We start from the raw sequence: 11,212 nt of genomic DNA on the forward strand, positions 1-11,212 counted from the left end.
AACAAGAGCAAAACGCCATCTCCAAAAAAAAAAAAAAAAGAATTGTAAATATTGCTGGATACTCATAATTATTAAAATATGCATATGTATATGCATACCCATGTATATGTGCACATGTACATATATGTGTGTCTATTTATGTATTATGTATGTGAGTATACACATGTATTTCCTAGATACTGTTGATAAAAGGTTCAAGAAGCAAAGCTGCCTTAGAAGCAGTAAGTACACTTAGGCCCTGGATATTGGTCTCCAATGTTATTCCTCACTAAAAGATCACCTCTGAGAAATAGGAGACTTCAGGACTGCGACAGGGCAAATGCAGTCAAGCCTAGAACAAGTTGTTATGCCCGAAATTAAGAAAGTTTTAAGAAATGTAACGGAAGAATGTCACAAGAACAGAGTAGTCAGCTTGAAGGGCTCCCTCTGACAAAATCTGCGTTATACAGACTACCAAAGTTATTAAAGGCAATAATGGAATTGTAAACCACTGAAAAATAAGATTTTATGAGTCCATACTGATAATAACTACATAAACAGACGTTAAAGGGGGACTCTTGATTACAACAGAACGCCAAAGTAAAAACTGGTAAATGTGAAGAACATTCTGGAGTTGAAAAAAAAAATCATTTTGCAACCATCATAGTAAATATGGTTCAGGTAGGAATTTACAATAGATGCTAACTCTAGAGGAAAATTTTGATGTGGAGCAAGTTATTTGTATGATCTTTAGGCATCTCCCACAGATTGATTATAAGTTGCAAGGGGGAAAGTATACACATATAGCAACTTGACTGTGTGATTGGAATTAACCTGGCAATGAGGGACAATGGACATGGCATGTTTCCAGATTCAATACTCCTGAGAACCATACGTCACATACATGCTATTCTCTGTGGGATGCATAACGTGAACCCAGTTACGAGGGGGGAAAAATCACACAAAGCCCAAATAAGAAATATTCTATGTTTTAAAAACATGAACAGTACCATGTTCTTCAAGTCAGTGTCAGCCAGGCATGGTGGCTCGCGCCTGTAATCCCAGCACTGTGGGAGGCCAGAATCGGGTGGATCACCTGAGGTCAGGAGTTTGAGACCAGTCTGGCAAACATGGTGAGACCCTCATCTCTACTAAAAATGCAAAAATGAGCTGGGCGTAGTGGCGGGGGCCTGCAGCCGCAGCTACTCGGGAGGCTGAGGCAGAAGAATCGCTCGAACCCGGGAGGTGGAGGCGGCAGTGAGCCGAAATCAGGCCATTGCACCCCAGCCTGGTTGGCAGAGTAAGGCTCTGTCTCAATAGATAATAACAATAATTCAGAAACATTTTAATAGAAATTTGAAGAAGGAAAAAGAATAGTATAACAAACATTCAACTTCCCATCAATCAGCTTAAACAATTAGTATTTTGTCAATGTTGTTTTGTCTATTACTCTCCAACACCAACTAGTGTTTTGAAGCAAATCGAAGACAGGAGATTCCAAAGCACTTTACTTTGACAATAAACAAAGGTACAAATTACTTGTTCCTATGTAAGTAGAGAGGATGGTGACACACAAGCGTGTTCGGAGAAGGAGAGGGTAATCAGTGCCTGACCAAAGCCTTTGGTTCTTTGGCTTTGCAACATGAGGCGCTGTGTGAGGAGAGCAGGGGATCATTGCGCCATGGGGACACCTTGACTAAGAGCCCTTCAGGTGCAGGCATTGCCGCAGCCCATGTGCTGGATGTAGTAAATTGTAATCTAAGAAGGGAGAGTAATTCCACTCAGATCTGCAAGAATCTGTGGTACCTAAGGAGGAAATGAAACAGACAGATGGTTGAGAGAAATGAGAGGAAGCAAAAGGAGAAAAGATGTAGGTGATCTAATCCACGTAACTTTTCTCAGAACAACTCAGACCTGCGGCAGAAAGCAAAAAAGACCGACGAAGGTGGGATTCGAACCCACGCGTGCAGAGCACAATGGATTAGCAGTCCATCGCCTTAGCCACTCGGCCACCTCGTCAGTTGGATGGTGCTCCCTTTTGGGTGATACTCATTTAAGGCTTACTTTTGACAAAGCCTTGCATTTTGATTCTGGTGATACGTTGATATGTATTGCAATGTCCTTCAAACTGTAGTCTCCTTAAAGAATTCTATCACAAAACAAGCTCTCTCCACCTTCTTATGGAGAACCTTTTACAGTTTAATGATCCTACCCAGGTCCCGTATGTCCAGTCTCCAGTGTCATCGTTCCTCCGTATCCATACTGGCTTTCCAGCTACGGGGATTTTTCTTCTCCCGAAGCTCCATGCTCTCCTTCTTCTCTTTTTCTACCCACAGCAGTCTTTTAACTCTTCTCTCTGCCGGCACTTCGCCTGCCTTAGTTCATTGCTCATTCTCAGATCTCAAATTAGTCCTTACAGCCCTTCTTATTGAAGGCTAAGCAGCCAACAATTTGGGGGGAATTTTTTCTGTTGTAAACGAATTTCTGTTCTGTTTCCGCCAAGGAATTTTAGCCCAATATTATATATTTGTATGCTTAGAGACCCTAGCATGACACACAGCAATGGAAAATACTTAAAGTGAAACCTCTAAATTTTTGTTATTTCCATTGAACATAAATCCCTAAGAGTTTCATTGTTTTTCTTCTGGTTTGAATTACCTTTACACCGCATGGTGGCACACAATAAAAAAAAACGAAATCAACAATTTTGATAAATAATTTGGCATACATGAAAGGTAGAGTTGCATTGGAAATGCATCTTTTAGTGACATGAGTGTTAATATTTTTTTTCTCCATCAATTTATGTGTCCACGGATAAATACTTCCTATAGCTGGAGTAAGAAAAGTTCGGTGGAATTAACAGCAAAAAGATCAGTAGACTGTGGTTTTGAGTAAGTCCGGGAATTCCAAAAGGTGTTTTATGATCATTTAAGGTACATTATTTAAAGTGGAATCTTCAATACATTTCCATTACGTTTATCTAAATTTAATAAACGGTAGCAATAAATAGAAGTGATGGCGAGAAGATTTGGGACCATGTAAAATATACAACTTTATGGATATTCATATTTGTATTTGTATTCATATTTAACAAAAGTCAAAGAATTTTTCTAGGAGTCTCAGTAAGTATAAAAAAAATGAAAACACTAATCTTCCATGGCATATGCATGTTCCGTTATGTTGAAAATGGAGGCCGGGTGTGGGTGGCTCACACCTGTAATCCCAGCACTTTGGGAGGTCAAAGCGGACGGATCACTTGAGGTTGGGAATTCGAGACCAGCCTGGCTAACATGGTGAAACCCTGTTTCTACTAAAAATACAGAAAAATTAGCTGCGCGTGGTGGTTCCCAGCTAATTGGGAGGCTGAGGCAGGAGAATCTCTTGAACCCGAGAGGCAGAGGTTGCAGTGAGCCAAGATCGCCCCACTGCACTCCAGCTTGGACAACAAGAGGAAAAATCCATCTCAAAAAAGGAAAGAAAAAAAGAAAACGAAATATTATCAGTCGGAAGTAAATGAGAAATGTGAAGGTTCCTTCATAAAATCATCTAAAATATGCAACTGGGACACAACTGTGTCTTGTTTACAGAAGCTTTGGAGGTAGCATTTAGTTCCTTCATAAAATTGTGTAAAATACGCAACGGAGACACAACTCTGTGTCTCATTTATACAAGACTTCAGAGACAGCATTTAGTTCATAAAATCATGTAAAATACACAACTGAGACACACAATTCTGTGTCTTGTTCTGTCACAGCAAGATGTTATGTAAAAAGAATGATTTGCAGGGGAAGATAGAAGGAGCTAGCGCGTTAGGGGAGACACATTTGGGGCAATGTTTCGCTGTAGCCTCTAGGATCCTGTGGTCGCCGGCCCAGCCGCCCTGTCGCCGCGCGGCTTCTCAGACCTTCCTTTTCGGAAGCGCTTTTTCCTGCTCACATTCCCCGCCTCGCCTGCCGCTTTCCTCTTTCGTCCCCGCCTCTCCAAAACCAAACCTCCCCAGAAATTTCCGGGTGACTGAACGTCTCCAATCCGTCTAAGAGGGTCTGAGCTCTGAAACCCCTTCTTCAGGAGCGGGTCCAAGCCCAGACGTGGAAATGCCAAGAAAGTCGAGTTGCTGTGCGCCAAGCGCTGCGCTCAGGGAACCCTCGCTAGGAAACGCTGCAGGACGTGGGGGTGGGGGAGGGGTCGAGGGGGCGGGAGGGGGTGCAGAGTAAACTCTGGTACTCTGGGGCAGGGAGTATTTTCAGCTCATTTCCCCTCTTCTCTGTCCAAGTCAAACTTGCTTGTGGAAACCCGAAGCAGCATCTGTCTCTATTGACTCTTGGCTGTCGCCCGTTCTATCTTCCCCGGCACCTGTTCCACCGGCTCAGCCCTTAGAAGTTGAGCTTCTATCCCTTTGTGGTCTCGTCTGAGGAGTTTTCTCTTGGCTTCGGCGACTGTCAGATCTCCCGGACCCATTAAGTAGGTGAATCCTTTTCTGAATTTCCATCCCAACTTTTCTGTCCGTTTCCTTTCTCTCTTCTCCCCAACCTCCTGCCTACCGTCTCCTCACTCGTTTGAAGATCTTTTCTGGAGACTTTATTTCCAGTTCCAGCAGGGCTCGCGTGATTTCCCCGCGCATAGCCTTTTGAGATTTCTCTTTCTTCTCCAAAGAACAAATTGTACGCAGAAAAAATACAGTCATTCTTTGGTTGACAGCTAAAGATATTCCGCTCAAGAGATGGGACGTGGGAATATCAGGAATAAAGTTTGGTGGAGTGATTTGTATGAGCACCAGGATAGACTGCGGAGAAAAGATGGCGATTCCGATGCAGAGGACAAAAGTCAAGGTTCCGCCGAGATTTGAACTCGGATTACTGGATTCAGAGTCCAGAGTGCCAACCATTACACCATGGAACCCACAGCTGTTATTTTATTTCCTGAAGTCATAAGCGACCTATTTCTCCACCTTAGGTTCCTTTTCCATGTCCCATAGTTAGCGAGATGGGTGCACTCTGCTTTTCCTTTTGGAGGATTAAGTCACGAAGACGCTTACCTGCCACATGCCTATGTTCAACACCTTTTACACCAGAGTCTTAGTGCAAAACATTGACTTCCAAATGTTCGGAGTCATCTCACCCCTATATTTCCTCTCAAGTGGTTTAGGAGCTTGGCGCCCGGACCCCGGGCCTCTATTTTATTAATGGAAAACAAGTGAGATTGTTAAACAAGACTGTGCCAGGCGCCAGGCACACAGTGTGCCAGGTGACCTTGTGCCGGATTTTGTGACAAGTGTTTTCTATTGTTACCTGGCCTGTGAGGCTCACAACCGCGCTGTGAGATGAGACCCATAAACTGTATTTTACAGGTGAGAAATCTGAGTCAGAGACCTGAGATGCTTTACTCCTTTTCGTTATAGATCTAATCATTTTCTCAAAAATCGTTTTTTGCCGGGGTAACATCTAGCGTTTTTGACGACACCTTACAGAAAGATTTTACCAAAGTCATAGGGGAGACGTTGCTGTTTACAGAAAACTGAAGTATACGCACTTGGAGGAAGATCCCAGCAACCGGAGGACAGCAACTCAGGGAAAGCAGGGGAGGGGCAAATGTCCCTCTGGATTTTCCCAGGAGAGTACACAGCTCCCCTGGTGCTTCCACTGCCCTTCACCAATGAGAAATATGTTCAGGATAGACTTCCAAACGGACACAAAGAAAACTCCCTAACCTTTGTGACACACACAGGAGCCCAACACACACACACACACACACACACACACAAACACACACACACACAAAATCAGTTTCTGTGAACAAAACAAAACAAAAAGTCTGTGTTCCTTGTTTAAAGTGATAGATTCCTCACATGGCAATGTTGTCTGTCATTTAAATTCAAAAGGGTTTTCAGAGACACATTTACAACCTTCCAAGAATTTCTTCTCTTTATCTTGTGTCTCAGCAATTTGAGAAAGAAGGTTGGTTTCAGGACTAATTAGAAAGGACAATTTGAAATCAAATAAGCTTTATTTTTTAAAAAATGAAAAAAAAAAAAGCCAGTCATTCTTCCACTTCTTCTTCCCACCCCTTTCATTAAGCAGGTTTCCAATCATGGGGGTCTCTGCTCTGAATAGCTTTCTGTTTCCAGCCCTTACTCCTGGAGGAAATAGTAAGAACATTACCTGGGGAAATATAGCATTCCAGATGAGTCAGAAACAAAGGTTCTAGGTTAGTTAAGAAATGAGGTCAGTGAATTTGGATCATCTTAGAGCATTGTTACATATCTTCGGCTCTTTACTAAAAACCAAATTTCTCAGGAGAAAGACAAGCAACAAATGGCCCATACACAGATCAAACCCACAACCTTGGCGTTATTAGCACCACACTCTAACCAACTGAGCTAACCGGCCACTGCATTGCTCCCGCTTTGTTATTCATCTCATCCCCAACTTCACCCCTTCTCCGGGAGTGTTTAATTCAGCACCTTAAATTTGTCTTACAGGGAAGAACAATTTCTTAGCTGCTTTAGAGTCTTAATAGAATGAGAAATTTCCTCTTAACGCAAAACAAATCAAAGAAAGAACATGGTTTTAAGCTATATTCGTAGACTTGAAAGAGGACGCTTAAACATGTCAAACTGGCTAATGGCACAGGAATTCGTGGAAATACTTGCTGCTTTCAGAATGTCTGGTCAGTACATGCAGACGGTGAACCAGATTCGGTGAAATATTAACTAGTCTTTGCTTCATAAAAGCCGCTCACTAACACAACAAACAAATTGGTGCCTGAAGGATATTCCCGAAGAGTCTGATTCTCACTGGTCCCACAATCGAGATTGTCCCAGGTTTCTTATGTCCAGATCCTCAATTTGGGAGTCTTCCTACGTGTTCCCTCAGATTCCCAAAGTGACCTCAAATCAAAGGTCGCTTGCAAGACTTTGGTATTGGAGAATTCTAGAAATATGGTTCCACTCACCATTCCAGGGTCCGTTAAACCCAGTCACTGTCCACCCACTCACTGTTTCCCAAAAGCATTACCATTGTTTTTAATGTCTTCTTTATCGTTCCAGAGATTTTTAATGCACAAAGTTACACACGTGTTTTCTTTTTTCTCTTCATGAATAGAGGGATTTTATCCACTTTTATACCCTAATTCCTGAGGTCTTGTGGTGATCAGAAGATGAGCCCAGCAAGGGAAAGGATCGTCGAGAAGCGGGTCACACAGTGTCCTCTGTCCTCTTTAAGATTTCCCTGCAGAGTCTTATATATATTCTCTCTCCATTCTCTCTTCTCATCTTCCCCAAAAGTCATGTGCCGTTTGAAAATATTGTCTGACAATAAATAAATTGTTGGTGACTGGTAAAGTTCACCTAAGTGGTCTAGAAGCAGAGACTTTCACTTGCAGAAATCCCCAAGAGCCTCTCTTTGAGTAAAGCCAGCAGGCGGCAGTTCGCGTTAGGAAGAGTAGAGAACCCTCCACCCGCAATCTCACCCCCTTTAAAGGCAGGCACCTCCTCTTATTTATGACACTGCTGACCACATGCCGAGGGCAATACCTAGCAGAACCGTATTCTCTTTTTGAAAGCTGAGAGAACTTGAGAGATAGTGCAATGGTGCCATTGTAAAGACGTCCACTAACAAGGTCAGCTAAGGGAAACTTGAAAAACAAGAACACCCTGAAAAATTGGACATTGTTTCCGCTCGGTTTCGAGCCGAGGACCTTTCGCGTGTAAGGCGAACGTGATAACCACTACACTACGGAAACCTACATGCATTGTGAGCTTCCTTCATTAAAGCAGAATTAAATTCTTCGGTTTCAGCTTTGCTAACCGAGTTGATTGGCCTTTTCTTTCAGTAAATTATCAAGATTACCATGCTTTTCTTTACGGAAAAAAGTCCTCCATTAAAACTTTTTCTTTCTTTTTTAATTGTGACTGGAGAATTTAAGGAAATTTCCCCCTGAGATGCGAGGTTCGTTACTGTGAACATTGAGATTTTTGTTTGTTTGTTTGTTTGTTTTTTCCCTTCCTTCTTACGGGGGGAGAGGCAGGAATTCAGAAGAGTGTGATTTCGTTGTTGTTGATGTTTATGGGGAAAAAAATGTGAAGAGATAATGTAGTAGACAAGATTATATAGAGCGTAAAAGGAAGGCTTTTGGTGGCCAGAACATTACGAACTTAAGTTGAGGCTCAAAGTGAATGTATCTCCTATCTTGATGACCAGATGTCTGCATTTCCTGTCTAGAGGGCTTTATATTGTTCTGAATGTATCACCAGGGTAAGCATGTTTACAGAATTTGGGAAGGGCAGAGGACTATCAGGAAACTGGAAAGGTTCTATTGTCTATCAGATACCTCTCTACACAACATTCAATTTGCTGAGTTAGTGTCTCACTGTGATGATTGTGAAAATTCTGTTCAAAGACACCAGTCTATGCATTTTTTCCTTAAAGATGCTGACCATGATGGCCATTGTTATTATCTATTTTCTTTAAAGGGAAGAATTCAATTCCTCTTTTCCTATTGATTACACTGTTTCTTCAATTGAGTCCCAAATCCAAGAAAAATAGGAAATAATAACTCTTTTACTAATTCTGCAATTTGGACAATTAACTATTAACCTCAGTTCCTTGTCTCAAAATAAGATTAACATTTACTTTGTAGAAAGCTATGGGTTCATATATCACTCAGCTAATATTTATTGTGTGCCTATTGTGTATATGAACATTGCCATGGACAACAGGATTTTATTAGTAAACGAAACCAGGCAAATGCAATATTTGGGAGAAAGAGACATATAGTGCTAAGATAAATATGAAGATTAATTTAGAAAGTTTAGGGTAAGATTTCTCTGAGAAAATAATGATTCTGCTCAAGTTTAAAGGCTGGGGAGATGTTAACTAGGTTTAGAAGAGCGTTAAAGGTAAAAGAAATCATATGTACCGAAACCCACGGAAAATAAGAGGGACTGAGTTGCAAGTGGGACAGTGTGATTGGAGGGACAGTGGCAGTGGGCTATGAAACAAAGCTGAGCACATGGGAGTCAGCCATGGAGACGAGTTCAAGTCACAGTATTGAGGATGCCATGATTAAATAGCTATAAAATGTGTAAGTGATAATCAGCGCTTTTAAAATGCCAGTTTCTGCCCTTTATCCTTTTGTCCTTGCAAAGCACACAGAATGTGAGATCGAGGGTGACCTAATCTCTAAGTTAAAACCAGCTAATTTTTTTCTCCAACAATTTGGGAATACTCAGAGGAATTCGGATCATCTGTATACCCTTAGCCCACTAAGGACAAAGGCGATGGTCTCAGTTGAGAGCCCAGCAAATCTGGCTTCCCTACCTAGAATTCCAATTCTGTGCTCTTTCCGCTCCCCACGCCCCTCCCCACCCAGTGCTTGGCTCTGCGGCTGCACTAGGATTTAAGACACTGAAGTGTGGGTACACTAGGGAGGTGGTAGCACTTATTTTCTACCCTTGTACTCAAGCAGAAATCCTGCATTCTGGCTGGGCGCGGTGGCTCGCGCCTGTAATCCCAGCACTCTGGAAGGCCGAGGATCACCTGCGGTAGGGAGTTAGAGACCGGTCTAACCAGCACGGAAAAACCCCGTCTATACTAAAGGCACAAAATTAGCAGGCATGGTGGCCGTGCCTGTAATCCCAGCTACTAGGGAGGCTGAGGCAGGAGAATCGTTTGAACCTGGGAGGCGGAGGTTGCAGTGAGCCGAGAGCCCGCCACTGCACTCCAGCTTGGGCAACAAGAGCAAAAGTGTTTAAAACTAAAAAAAAAAAAAAGAAAAGAAAAGAGAAGAAAAAGAAACAAAGAAAGAAAAAAGAAAACAAGAGAAAAAGAAAAATCCTGCATTCCATATTTCTCATTTTTTTTTTAAACCAAAATCTGTGACAAATACACTCCAGTAACTCGATATACCATTAAACCATTTCCTCCTCTCCTTTCTCATTGCAAACATCCTGGCAAATCCAAAGCCCGCTGATTATCCAACGCCCGTTCTGACTCCAGGGGAAGCAGGGTTCCCTCCTTGCAACCGGGACGCCTCCGTCACCACCTCGAACTGAGCTGGAGGCTGAGTCCTTGGCAATGTCCTGCACCAGCAGCTGCCAACCTAGATACCCTGCCTGTGAGGGCTCCAATGCCCGCTTTCGTGTTTGTCTGTCCCACAGACTTACTTCTAAATCACACACCCAAGTAAACTCATCCTAAGCCTACCTTAACCCAGGCAGGACTATTCTGTGCCTAAATTAAACACGCTGGAGCGGCAGCTCTCTGGCTGTCGAATAATTGACAACCTCTGTCACGGAAAATCCGCCGTATCCTGGAAAGCCTCCCCGCCTGGAAAGGCGGTACGGACTCCAGACCCCTGCGCTGCGCCGGGGATTCCTGGAAAGGTGAAGAGGCTCGGAGTTGACCCTGTTGGGGAAACACCTTAGCAGAGAGACGCAGATCAAGACCGGCTGCAGACCAAGTCCCTGGAGGAATTGCAGGTGGTAGGAACAGGGTCCCAGAGGCAACCGCAGGGAGGGAAAGCAGAGTGGAAGAGACATTTCTAGACAAAGAGATCGGTCGCGGTTCCAGACAGGAAACTTTTCTTAGCCATCTCCTCCCTTCCCTACAACATTGCACCCCACCCTCTCCTTGCACAAATCTCCTGTGGAAGGTTTCTGAAAATAATTCGGTAAAAGAAAGAAAAACAACAACAACTAAGGTTTCCCAGAGATGGATGACACCTGGTAGCGTCGCACCTCGTTTTTCGTTTGCTTGTTTAGATCTCTTCTCCCCCCCACATTTTTTTTTTTTTTTTGACTTATTGCTCAGTGGCCATTTGGCTGTTCTTGTGAAGCGCCTGCTCAAATCGCTCACCCAAACACCTTAAAGTGAAAATAAAAATAAAGCCTATTTAAGAAAATTTACAGGCCGGGCGCTGTGGCTCACGCCTGTAATCCCAGCACTTTGAGGCCGAGGCGGGCTGATCACCTGAGGTGGGGAGTTCAAGACCAGCATGACCAACATGGAGAAAACCCCGTCTCTGTTAGAAATACAAAATTAGCTGGACTTGGTGGCGCTTGCCTGTAATCCCTACTACTGGAGAGGCTGAGGCAGGAGAATCGTTTGAACTTGGGAGGCGGTGGTTGCGGTGAGGCGAGATCGCGCCATTGCACTCCAGCATGGGTGACAAGTCGGGACAACAAGAGCAAAACTCCGTCAAAAAAAAAAAAAAAAAAAAAAAGGGCCTGTCCAGC

General features: G+C 43.3%; 3 non-coding genes across 3 annotated transcripts; all 3 read right to left on the reverse strand.

Annotated features, from left to right (window-relative positions):
- Nucleotides 1–1,916: 1,916 nt before the first annotated feature.
- On the reverse strand, nt 1,917–1,998 carry TRNAS-GCU. Its single transcript has one exon. It is a non-coding gene; the product is annotated as a tRNA-Ser (tRNA).
- Nucleotides 1,999–4,806: 2,808 nt separating this feature from the next.
- TRNAQ-CUG lies at nt 4,807–4,878 on the reverse strand. The gene has a single exon. It is a non-coding gene; the product is annotated as a tRNA-Gln (tRNA).
- A 2,768-nt stretch (nt 4,879–7,646) lies between these two features.
- Nucleotides 7,647–7,719, reverse strand: TRNAV-UAC. Its single transcript has one exon. It is a non-coding gene; the product is annotated as a tRNA-Val (tRNA).
- Nucleotides 7,720–11,212: the final 3,493 nt, after the last annotated feature.

The sequence above is a fragment of the Cebus imitator genome, unplaced genomic scaffold (assembly GCF_001604975.1).
Source record: "Cebus imitator isolate Cc_AM_T3 unplaced genomic scaffold, Cebus_imitator-1.0 Scaffold848, whole genome shotgun sequence".
NCBI lineage: Eukaryota > Metazoa > Chordata > Mammalia > Primates > Cebidae > Cebus > Cebus imitator.